This window comes from Macaca nemestrina, chromosome 4, assembly GCF_043159975.1.
Source record: "Macaca nemestrina isolate mMacNem1 chromosome 4, mMacNem.hap1, whole genome shotgun sequence".
Lineage (NCBI taxonomy): Eukaryota > Metazoa > Chordata > Mammalia > Primates > Cercopithecidae > Macaca > Macaca nemestrina.
This window is the reverse complement of record NC_092128.1, coordinates 33,941,127-33,954,614: the sequence shown is the minus strand read 5'-3', so window position 1 is coordinate 33,954,614 and position 13,488 is coordinate 33,941,127.

Sequence of the window (13,488 nt, the reverse complement as noted above, 5' to 3'; positions counted from 1 at the left end):
AAAAGAGGGGAAGGCAGTGGGGTTGTTGAAAAACTTTGGAAAGAGAATCTGCTGAGACTGCTTGAGTTTGGGTAAGGCAGACTGTAGGCCTTCAAATACTTAAAGATGCTCTATTTCTAGATATCTTTGGAGCAGTCTTCAAGTAGTTGTCACTGTTGAGATACTTTACATATAAACTTTTTGCTAGGTCAGCCCTCTTTAGTAATGTTTTCATTTAGATACATTCATTCAATTCATTTATTTAAAGACATTTGAAGAAGATAATTCCACTTTGATCAGGTATGTGTGCAGCCACCAAAAACAGTGTCATTGAAACATCACTCACACCTAAGTTTTGCTTGATTTACATAGAATTCACCTGCAAGTAGGGTTGAATTAATTTGAGAGGTTACTATCTCAACTATTTGTTAAGTAGATTGTTACTAAAATGAACAATATATTTTGAAGAGCTTAATATTTAAACCGTTTTAGACAAGAACAAAAGTGTTTTTTTGTGTGTGTTTTTGTTTTGTTTTGTTTTTTCTGAAGTACTTAAGGCAATGCTAGGAGTGAAGAGTTAGAATAGCAATAAATATATCCAGGTGTATGAAAATCTGGAAGCCAGAGGTTGCATTAAATATCTCTCTTTGAAGCAAGGAAACCTGTGAAAGCTGGAAGTATTATTTAAATAAATGGGTTTTTAAAATCGTATGCAAACAGGCACCTAGCAGATGGAAGGTCTTGCCATGGAGGGGGCTTTCTGGCTCCAACAGGATCCAAACCCATAGTGTTGCCTATGAGATGCCACAGCTGTTAACGGGTGAGCAAGAATAAGAAAGTTAGCCTGGGGTGAAAGAATTAGAAATAGGAGGTAACTGAAAAGCCTTAGGACTAAGGAAACATGAATGCTAAAAGCACATAAAATGACAAGGCCAGGGGATGAGTGTAAGTGACTGCAATCAGCATCTATATTGTGCAAACAGAATTCTTCATGAGAACTGGTCATTGTAGCCCTTTCCTCTTTCTCCTCAGTCATGAGCATCACTAACTCTGTACCTACAGCCTTAGTAACCTGTCTTGGTGATGAATAACAGTTGCATTGATTCTCACAGACTCCTTTTTTGTATAGCAACATATTTGACCACATCTAGATCTAATATAATGCAAAGTCAACCAACTAAATAACAATATTTTAGTCAAATCCACCTTTTAACATTGGATAAATCAGGGATTTTGACCTCTTCAGGTCTATAACACACCTAGCTATTTCTTGGGATTTTTTTTTCTGCTAATCCCAAAATAGGCAAAGGACACACAGTTACAAAAAGGTCTTTTAAGGATATACAGGCATTCTGCAGAGATATTGTAGGTTTGGTTCCAGACCACTGCATTAAGCAAATATCTCCATCAGATGAGACATGAATTTTTTAGTTTCCTGGACATATAAAAGTTATGTTTGCATAATACTGGAGTCTATTAAGTGTGTAACAGCATTATGTCTAAAGACAAAAATGTATACATTTTAATTTAAAAATGCTTCATTGCTGAAAATGCTCACAAGCATCTGAGCTTTTAGTGAGTCCTAAAGCTTTTGCTGGTGGAAGGTCTTGCCTGAATATTGATGGCTGCTGATTGATCAGGTGATGGTTACTGAAGGTTTGGGTGGCTGTGGCAATTTCTTAAAATAAGACAATGAAGTTTGCTGCATCAATTAAGTGTTCCTTTAATGAATGATTTCTCTGTAATGCGTGACACTGTTTGATAACATTTTACCCCTACAGTAGAAGTTTCAAAATAGGAGTAAAACCTTTCAACCCTGTCTGTATTTAGTAACTAATTTTATGTAATATTCTAAAACTTTATTTGAAATTTCAATAATGTTCACAGCATGTTCGCCAGGAGTAGTTTTCATCCTAATAAACCACTTTCTTCGCCCATCTATAAGAAGCAGCTCCTCATTTGTTAAAGTTTTATCCTGAGATTACAACAAATTAAGTCACATCGTCAGACTCTGTTTTTAACTCCAGTTCTCTTGCCATTTCTACAACAATCGTAGTTACTTCTTCCACCAAAGTCTTAAACTCCTCAAAACCTTTCATGGGATTTGGGACCAACGTTTTCCAGATGCATGTTAATGTTAATATTTTGACCTCTTCCTATGAATCACAAATGTTCTTAATGGCAGCTAGAATGGTGAATACTTTCTAGAAGATTTTAAAATTACTTTGCTCAGATCCATCATAGGAAGCACTGTTTATGGTAGCTATAGCTTTACAAAATGCATTTGTTAAATAAGACTTGAAAGTTGAAAGTATCCTTTGATCCATGGGCTGCAGAATGGATGCCGTATTAGCAGGCATGAAAACAACATTAACTTCCTTGTATATCTCCATCAGAGCTCTTGTATGACTAGACACATTGTCAATGAGCAGTAATATCTTGAAAGAAATTTTTCTTTCTGAGCAGTAGGTCTCAACAGGGCTTAAAAAATTCAGTAAGCCATAGCTTTGTTGTTCCATTTACAGAGCACAGGCAGAGTTGATTTAGCGTAATTCTGAGGGACCCTAGGATTTTCAGAAGATAAATGACCACTGGCTTCAGCTTAAAGTCACCAATTGCATTGGCCCCTAACAAGAGGAGCAGCCTGTCCTTTGAAGCTTTGAAGCCAGGCATTGACTTCTCTTCTCTAGCTATGAAAGTCCTAGATGGCATCTTATTTTAAGAGAAGATTGTTTTGTCTGCATTGAAAAATCTGCTGTTATGTGTTGCCACCTTCATCAATTGTCTTAGCTGCATCTTGTGGATAACTTGTGATTTATATTCTACATTAGCACTTATTGCTTCACTTTGCACTTCTATGTTATAGAGACAGCTTCTTTTTTTTAAACTTCACAAATCAAGCTATGCTAGCTTTAGATCTTTCTTTTGTAGCTTCCTCATCTCTGTTAGACATCACAGAATTGAAGAAAGTTAGGGTCTGGGTCTGGATTTGGTTTTGACTTAACAAAATGTTGCGGCGAATTTTATTTTCTGTCTAGACCACTAAAACTGTCCCCATACCAGCAGTAATACTGTGTTACTTTTGTATTAGTCTATTGTCTTACTACTATGAAGAAACACCCAAGACTGGTAATTTATAAAGAGAAAATGGTGTAATGGACTCACAGTTCCACATGCCTTGGGAGGCCTCGTAATCATAGCAGAAGGTGAAGGAGGGGCAAAGGCACATCTTACATGGCAGCAGGAAAGAGAACATGGGCAGGAGAACTGCCCTTTATAAAACTATCAGATTCTGTGAGACTTATTCACTGTCATGAGAACAGCATAGGAAAATCAATCCCCATGATTCAATTACCTCCCACTGCGTCTCTCCCATGACATGTGAAGATTATGGGAGCTACAGTTCAAGATGAGATTTGGGAAGGGACACAGCCAAACCATATAATTCCACCTCTGCCTCTCCCGAATCTCATACCCTCACATTTCAAACAAATCATGCCTTCCCAACAGTTCACCAAAGTCTTAACTCATTTTAGCAGTAAGTCAAAAGTCCACAATCCAAAGTCTTATCTGAGACAAGGCAAGTCCCTTCTGCCTGTGAGCCTGCAAAATCAAAAGCAATTTAGTTGCTTCCCAGATACAATGGAGGTGTAGGCATTGGGTAAATATGCTCATTCCAGATGGGAGAAATTGGCCAAAACAAAGGGGCTATAAGCCCCATGCAAATCTAAAAGCCAGCAGGGCAGTCAAACTTAAAGCTCCAAAATTATCTCCTTTGACTCCATGTCTCACATATATGTCACGCTGATGCAAGAAGTGAGTTCCCATGCCCACAGTGGTGGGCAGCTCCAACTCTGTGGCTTTGCAGGGTATAGTCCCCCTCCTGGCTGCTTTCATGGGCTGGCACTGAGTGCCCGTGACATTTCTATGTGCGTGGCACAAGCTATTGTTGGATCTACCATTCTGGGGTCTGGAGGATGGTGGCCCTCTTCTCACAGCACCACTAGGCAGTGCCCTAGTGAGGACTCTTTGTGAGGGCCTGTGCCCCACATTTCCTTTCCACATTGCCATAACAGAGGTTCTCCATGAGGGCTCCACCCCTGCAGCGCGTCTCTGTTTGGACATCCAGGTGTTTCCACACATTCTCTGAAATCTAGACAGAGGTTCCCAAACCTCAATTATTGATTTCTGTGTACCTGCGGGCTCAACACTGTGTGGAAGTTGCCAAGTCTTGGGTCTTGAACCCTCTAAAGCCATGGCTTGAGTTGTATCTTGGTTCCTTTTAGCCACAGACTGGAGCGGCGGTACACAGGGCCCGCCAAGTCCCTGGGCTGCACAGAGCAGTGGGCCCCTGGAATGGGCCCACAAAACCATTTTTCTCTCCAAGGCCTCTGGTCCCATGATAGGGGCTGCCAGGAAGGTCTCTAATATGCCCTGGAGACATTTTCCCCATTTTCTTGGTGATTAACATTTGACTCTTTGTTACTTATGCAAATTTCTGCAGCAGGCTTCAATTTCTTCTCAGAAAATGTTTTTTTGTTTTGTTTTGTTTTCTATCACATCATCAAGCTGTAAATTTTCCATACTTTTATGCTCTGCTTCCCTTTTAAATATAAGTTCCATTCCAAACCATATCTTTGTAAGTGAATAAAGTTGAATGCTTTTAAGAACACCCTAGTCACATATTGAATGCTTTGCTGCTTAAAAATTTCTTCTGCCAGATACCCTAAATCATCTCTCTCAAGTTCAAAGTTCCACAGATCTCTAGGGCAGGGGCAAAATGCTGCCAGTCTCTTTGCTAAAGCATAAGAAGAGTCACTTTTGCTCTAGTTCCCAATGAGTTCTTCATCTCCATCTCAGACCACCTTGGCCTGGATTTTATTGTCCATATCACTATTAAGATATTGGTCAAAGTCATTCAGAAGTCTCTAGGAAGTTCCAAACTTTCCCATGTCTTCCTGTCTTCTGAGCCCTCCAAGTCTCTAGGAAGTTCCAAACTTCCCCACATTTTCCTGACTTCTGAGTCCTTCAAACTGTTTCAGCCTCTGCCTGTTACCCTTTTCCAAGGATGCTACCATATTTTCTGGTATCTTTATAGCAGCACCCCACTCTACTAGTATCAATTTACTGTATTAGTCCATTTTAATACTATTATGAAGAAATACCTGAGACTGGGTAATTCATAAATAAAAAAAAGTTTAATAGACTCACAGTTCCACATGGCTGGCGAGGCCTGACAATCATGGTGGAAGGTGATGGAGGAGCAAAGGCACGTCTTACATGGTGGCAGGCAAGAGATCATGTACAGGAGAACTGCCCTAAATAAAACCATCAGACCTCATGAGACTTATTCATTATCATGAGAACAGCATGGGAAAACCTGCTCCCATGATTCAATTACCTCCCACCAGGTCCCTCCCATGACATGTGGGGATTATGGAAACTAAAATTTAAGATTAGATTTGCATAGGGACACAGTCAAACAATATCAGATTTCTTATCATTCATACATTCACTGGAGTAGCACTTACAATTTCTTTCAAAAACTTTTCCTTTGCATTCACAACTTGGCTAATTGTTTGGCACAATAGGCTTACTTTTTAGCCTGTTTCAGCTTTCAGCAAGCATTAATCACTTACTTTGATTATTTATCACTAAGTTTTTGGTATAAAAATGAGAGACATGCCACTCTTTTTTTCACTTGAACACTTGGAGGCACTTAATAATAATTAATGATTATTAATTTTCCCTATTTCAATATTCTTATGTCTCAGGGAATAGGAAGGCCCATGGATAGGGATCTACATGGGGTAATAGCCAGTAGGTGAAGCAGTCATAACACACACAATATTTATCAGTTAAATTTGCCACTGTATATGGGAATGGTTCCTAGCACCCCAAAACAATTGCAATAGTAACCTAAAAGATCACTGATCACAGATCAGTGATCAGCCTACACCGGGTCAGGATCATCAATATCACTGTCTTCCACCTCCTTATCTTTTCTCACTGGAAGGTCTTCAGGGGCAATAACATGCACAGAGCTGTCATCTCCTATGATAACAATGCCTTCTTCTGCAATACCCCTGAAAGACCCGCCTGAGGATGTTTTAAGATGAACTTAAAAAAAGTAGAAGCTGTCTACTCTAAAATAATGATGAGATGTATAGTATAGTAAATACATAAACCAGATATACCATAATATATATAATAGCAATAAAAAATTTGAAATATTTTGAGAATTACCAAAATGTGACACAGAGACATGAAGTGAGTACGTGCTGCTGAAAAAGTGGAGCTGATAGACTTGCTTGATGCAGGGTAGCCACAAACCTTCAAAGTGTAAAAAGTGCAATATTTGCCAAGTGTAATAAAGCGAAGTGCAATAAAATGAGGTATGCCTGTACACGAAATATACTCCAGCCATTATCCCTTTTTTGCACACTGGGTGATAGTGTTATTTTATTTCCAGCCTTTTCTCTATTTTCCCAGAAAAATTGACAAATAGTGGTGTAAAATTTCAGGAGCCTGATGACTGTGTTTTGTTAAGAACATCTTTGTAGGAAACCAGCTTTCTGTTTTTGGGAAATATTGAACATAGAATTGCTGGAGCTCAGAGCTAGAGTGATTCAAAGATTACCTAGCCTAGTTCTTATATTACTGGTGCTCATTCTTCTCCCCTGCACTTTTATCAATTTTGTATTTATTTCATTCCACCAGCAGACAATTACGGCACTATAAAGGGTAGAATCATAGGTTGTCTAACAAAGGAGATAGTTTCTGAGAAATGTGTTATCAGGTGATTTTGTCATTGTTTGAAAAGCATTCACTGTGCTTGCACAAACCTAGATGGTATAACCTACTACCTACATAGGCTATATGGCATAGCCTACTGCTCCTGGCTACAAACCTGTACAGCATGTTATTGTACTGAATACTGTAGGCAATTATAATACAATGATGAGTATTTGCATATCTAAACATATCTAAGCATAAAAAAGGTACAGTAAAAATATGGTATAAAAGATAAAAAAAAAAAGTAGACTTGTATAGGGGACTTCCCAGGACTGGAAGTTATTCTGGGTCAGTGAGTGGATGGTAAGTGAATGTGAAGGCCTAGGACATGACTGTTTACTACTATAGACATTTTAAATAATGTACACCTAGACTATGATAAATTCATAATGCTTTTCCCTTCCTCAATAATAAATTAACCTTAGCCTACTGTAACATTTTACTTTATAAACTTTTAATTTTTTCAGTGTTTTTACTCTTTGGTTATAACACAGCTCAAACATAAAACACATTGTACAGTTGTACAAATTTTTTTTTATAATCTTACTCTATAAGCAATTTTGCTTTTTAAATTTTATTTTTATTTTTTTACTTTTTAAACTATTTTAAAAAGCTAAGACACAATAGCTGGCACAGTGGCATGTGCCTGTAGTCCCAGCTACTCCAAAGGCTTAGGCAGGAGTATTGCTTGAGGTCAGGAGTTCAAGTTCAGTCTGGACAACATAGCAGAACTCCATCTTTTTGTAATAAGAAACCTAACCCAGCTTCTTGAAAGGCTGAGGGAGTGGGAGTATCACTTGAGTTCAAGAATTGAACCTGTAATGAGCTATGATTATGACACTGCATTCTGTCCTGGGCAACAGAGGGAGACTCTGTCTGTGAAACAAACACATTAGCATAGGCCTACACCGGGTCAGGATCACCAATATCACTGTCTTCCACCTCCTTATCTTTTCTCACTGGAAGGTCTTCAGGGGCAATAACATGCACAGAGCTGTCATCTCCTATGATAACAATGCCTTCTTCTGGAATATCCCTGAAACACCCGCCTGAGGATGTTTTAAGATTAACTTAAAAAAAAGTAGAAGGTGTCTATTCTAAAATAATGATGAGATGTGTAGTATAGTAAATACATAAACCAGTAACATAGTCATTTATTATCATCAAGCAATATGGTATGGCTGCGACCTACCCAAAATCTCATCTCGGATTGTAATAATCCCCACGTGTCAAGGGTAGGACCAGGTGGAGATAATTGGATCATGGGTCAATTTCCCCCATACTGTTCTCGTTATAGTGAGTTCTTACGAGATCTGATGGTTTTATAAGGGGCTTCTCCCTTGGCTTAACTGTTATTTTCTGATTCTTTCTCCTGCCACCCTGTGAAGGGGTGCCTTCTGCCATGATTGTAAGTTTCCTGAGGCCTCCCCAGCCATGAGGAACTGTGAGTCAATTAAATTTGCTTTCTTTATAAATTACCCAGTCCTGGGTATGTTTTTATTGGAAGCATTAGAACAGGCTAATACCCCTAGTATTATGTACTGTACATGGTTATATGTGCTATGCTTTTATACAACTAGCAGTGCAGTAGGTTTGCTTACACAAGCATCCCCACAAACATATGAGTAATGTGTTGTGCTATGACAATGCAACGGCTACTGCATCACTAGGAGATAGGAACTTTTCAGCTCCATTTTAATCTTATAGGACCACAGTTGTATATATGGTCTGTCATTGATGGAAACATTGCCAAGTGGCACATAACTGTACCTTTATTGCCCAAAAAGTAATGTCCCTTCAAACCACTCCCAAATTAGTTTCATTAAGCTTATATAAGTCTCAGTCATAAAATTCCCAAAGATCACAAGTGAATATGATATACTCTGTGTGATTGTATCCTTTTCTTCCTTTCCTTATATTTATGCCCACATTTACTTATTCCAATATTTAAATTTATGTCATGTATAGGGTTGTGGAATAGGGAATGGCTACATTCTTTAAGTGGCACCCAGTTCACTATAATTTTGAATGATTAAATGATCATAATAACAAGTTAAGTGTATGTATTTAAGAGTATAAGAACGTTCAGTTGTGGATAATCTGATTCAGTGTTATTAAAGGTAGAAGACAGAGTTGTGAAATTTTAAAAAACAGGATAAAAGTATTCAAGATAAATGAAGTGTAATAAGGAGTAATCTAAAATGATTACTGATAAATCAGTGCTTAAAGATTGAAAATCATCTCAATGAAATGACTCAAGAATCAGAAAATTACTTTGGATGTTAAGAGAGTTGGCAAAATGACATATCTATATCTGCCTGGTGAGGTTTCACTATTTAATGTCTATTAGTAAATTAACTATTTTTACAATTAGAAATTCAACTAAGTTTTTAAAAGCTAAGGATATAGAAGGAATGACAGACCAATAAATATATAGAGAGAAGATGGAAGAGAAGAAAGAAGAGAATAAAGAAGGGAAAAGAGAAAAAAGAGAGGGAAGAGGTAGGACCAGGGGCTGTGGCTCACACTTGTCATCCCAGCACTTTGGGAAGCCGAGGTGGGTGGATCACCTGAGGTTGGGAGTTGAAGACCAGCCTGACCAACGTGGAGAAACCCCATCTCTACTAAAAATACAAAATTAGTCAGGCGTGGTGGCACATGCCTGTAATCCCAGCTACTCAGGAGGCTGAGGCAGGAGAATTGCTTGAAGCCAGGAGGCGGAGGTTGCGGTGAGCTGAGACAGTGCCATTGCACTATAGCCTGGGCAACAAGAGCGAAGCTCCGTCTCAAAAAATAAAAATAAAAAATAAAAATGAGAGGGAAGAGGTAGAAAAGAAGAAAGGAGGGAGAGACAGAAGAAAGAAAGATTGTGGGTACAAGATGCCGAAGAACTTGATTTATAGTCACTCAAATCTTTTTAAAGATCAAATGGACCAAACAAAATAAATACAAAAACAAAAGTCTGCTGAGTGTTTAAGGTTTGTACTTTTAAAATGTTTATTCTTGGCTTTTGCAGTCACACCCAGAGGAAAAGTCACAAGGCCCAGAACTAGCTATCAATTCCCCAAAGTAATTAAAAAACCTGTGAGTATACATCACCCGGTAAACTCTCAGGGAATTGGTCTCTCTCATTTCGCAGCTAATTTTTCTCAGCTAATTTTGGTGCTGAATTAACATTTTCTTGAGCTTCTATGTGGAAATGCCATCTGCTGTATAAATGTAAAGCATGTAGAAATGCTCTTCAGTCATTCCCAATGAGCCCCTACCTCATTATATATATTTATTATATATATACATATATATTTATTACACATATACACATATTTATTATATACACATATATGTGTGATATATATATTTATATACACATTATATATATTTATTATATATTCACGTGTGTGTGTGTGTGTATGTATGTATGTATTTGTTTATTTATTTATTTTTGAGATAAGATCTCAATCTGTCACCCAGGCCGAAGTGCAGTGGTGCTATCTCAGCTCACTGCAACCTCTGCCTCCTGGGCTTAAGCCATCCTTGAAGTCAACCTCCTGAACAGCTGGGACTTCAGGCATGCACCACCACATCCAGCTAATTTTTAAATTTTTTGTAGAGACAGGGTCTCACTTTGTTTCCTGGGCTGGTCTCTCGGGCTCAAGTGATCCTCCTGCCTCCACCTCCCAAAGTGCTGGGATTACAGGCATAAGCCACTGTGCTCGGCCCCTACCTTATTAATTAATCATTAAAGAAAAGTATTTACTTTTTCTCTATTAGGAAAGGGGCACTATAAAGAGATAAAAAATAATACAAATAACATGTTTCAGAAATGCAACTATTGATTTACTATACTATGATAACCTTTGAGTTAAGGATAAACAAATAATGTAACTAACTGAGGAGTATTTTCTTTGGGTTAAGACTTTTACTAACATTTAGAAATCAAGGTTTGTTGGACGTGGACAAGAATTAGTGGACTGAGGCTGTCCTTCATAACTTCTTAGTTCTGCTGTCTCTTCTTCATTAAATGAGGTCCCCTGTCCCTCCTGCCAGGCACTGGCAGCTCTAATGCTTCCAAGGCAATTCTACACCACTTTTGTAGGACTTGTGTGACTGTAGTGTATTATCTGCCTCTGTGTCTAGTTGCACTAGGCTGCAAGCTCCTTGAGGACAGTGCCTGCTTGTTTACAATTATATACTTAATACCTTTAACCACTATCCAGCAAAGGCAAAGTCCCCACTTCTGGGATGCAGGTTACACCACACGATAGCAGAGTGTCAGTGAATTTTTCGTAGAATGACTTGTCCCAACCCAACTTGCACCCATGATACCATAATTTATTAAGTATTTATTGAGCACCTACTTGAGTCAAGCACTCTTCCAGGGATTGAGGACAGATTTGTGAATGAAACTGACCATGTCCCTGACCTCATGCAACTTGAATTCTTGTAGGAAGACATATGAATAAATAAAGATATAGTTATACAAGTATAAGAATAAATAGAAGGCAGAATAAAAACGTAAATTGTAATGAGGGTAATATTTCAGTTAGATGGTCAGTTTAAGTTGAATGATCATATTTTTTCTGGGTTTCTGAATTTACCTTCTCACTTAATGCTTTGGCTTGACTGTCTTATTAGGTGCCAAGTTCCACATATTTGGTCTAGAATTTTTCTATTGTTTCCTTTTGACTCTCCTTTGGCTAGGGCCACCTTTAGCTATAAGACAAATCTCCATCACATCTAGTTTGAGCTGTCTTCAGAACACCATGTGTCTAAATGGAAGGGGAAGGGGCTCCAATGATGAAGTATATAGTGGCAATCTGTTTGTGGATCTACCCAATACCTCTTCTTCTCTTTTTCTGAGACCTCCATTCCTCTTTTAGGGACATGCTTTATGTTCGATTTAAGTATGGCTTCTCTTAAGAATTGATGCCATTCTCTCTAATCCCTGGCCAGTCACAGAGTGGGGCAATTATACAAGCTAAGATAATCACAGTAATCTATCTTTCTGATTACAGTGATGAGTACAAAGATGGGCATTTAGCTCAAACTAGGCCAGAATCCTTGTTCAGGATTTTAAAAGTAGAACAAGTAGGTAAGAATTTCTTTAGTCTCTGATCACAGAGTCCTAGGGTGTTATGTTATTAAAGTTATTCAGAAAACAGAATCCATTCTCAGTTTTCTTGTTGTTATGGGCTTTTGATATGGAGAACTAGGAGTTTACACTTATTGGAAGAGCTGAGGAGTTAAGGTTGGAGAAACCACCACCGTCTTTTTCCACTGTGGAACTGCAGCTCTTCCAGAATTAGGGATAGTCTCTAGGAATTTCCCACCAATTGCTGCAATCTGCTGCAGTAAAGTGGCAAATCAGGGTGCTGATATGTCTTATTGTGTTCATCTGTGCTCCTTCTCTCCCACCTTCCAAATTTTGTTTGAGTGTTTCTCATTCCAAAGTTAACACCCATATACTATACAACAAGGGACATTCTTAGAAATGTATTTCCTGGTTTTTCTTCTGTATTACAGAGTCCTCAGAGGTGAAGAAGATAGTGGTAATGCAGAATTGATAACACAGAATGCAGCACTGCTGTGATCCTTGTATCTTGGCAGACTATTACCCTTCCACTTGGAAATGAAAAAAAAAAAATAAACTGAGTGAAGCAGTGAGAATAGAAAAAGGGAGAGGAAGGTAAGGCAGAGACAGGGAGGGAGAAATCCAACTGTACATATTTAATCAGGAAATAGTTCTTGTTATTTTGGGGGGGATGGCTAAGTCTTTAGAGTATCTTTTAATGTATAGGTTACCTCCACTTTAATTTTTTTCTTATACTTAACTTATTGAATAAATCCAGTTGATTTTGACCTTGGACTTTCCCAAATTCTTGGGTCTATTGCATCCCCATGGGATAGTTTAAGATGCTTCTCTGTCTTTTGTGTTGGAAATTGGATCTACAGGCTGGTTTCCAGTTATGTTGAATTTATTTGGCAAAACTACTTCATAGCTTTATTGTGTTCTTTCAGGAGATATAAAATCTTTGGTCATCTGTCTTTTTGTTATGGTAGTATAGATGTTCAATGTCTATCACACTGACTTCTTTAAGAATATGTATGGCCGGGCATGGTGGCTCATGCCTGTAATCCCAGCACTTTGGGAGGCCGAGGCAGGTGGATCACCTGCGGTCAGGAGTTCAAGACCAGCCTGGCCAACATGGCAGGATTTTTTTTTTTTAAGTAGAGACAGTAGAGAGATAGACTTAATCTATCTAAGATTAATCTCTAAGACAGATAGAGTTAATCTCTCTAAACACTCTGTCTCTACTAAAAAAAACCACACACACACAAAAATTAGCCCAGTATGGTGGTGTATGCCTATATTCCCAGCTACTTGGGAGGCTGGGGCAGGACACTCACTTGAACCCAGGAGACAGAGGTTGCAGTGAGCTGAGATTGTGCCACTGCACTCCAGTCTGGGTGACAGAGCAAGACTCAGTCTCAAAAAACAAAAAAGAATATTTATTTGTTCATATGGTAATTTCTTATAGAAAACTCATAGAGGAAAGGAAGATATGTAATAACAAAAATTAATTTCCTGCAATCTTCCAAAGGAGAATAATACATTTTTAAAGTATAACTTGTTGCAGGAAGTCAGGGACCCCAAACGGAGGGACCAACTGAAGCCACAGCAGAAGAACATAAATTGTGAAGATTTCATGGGCA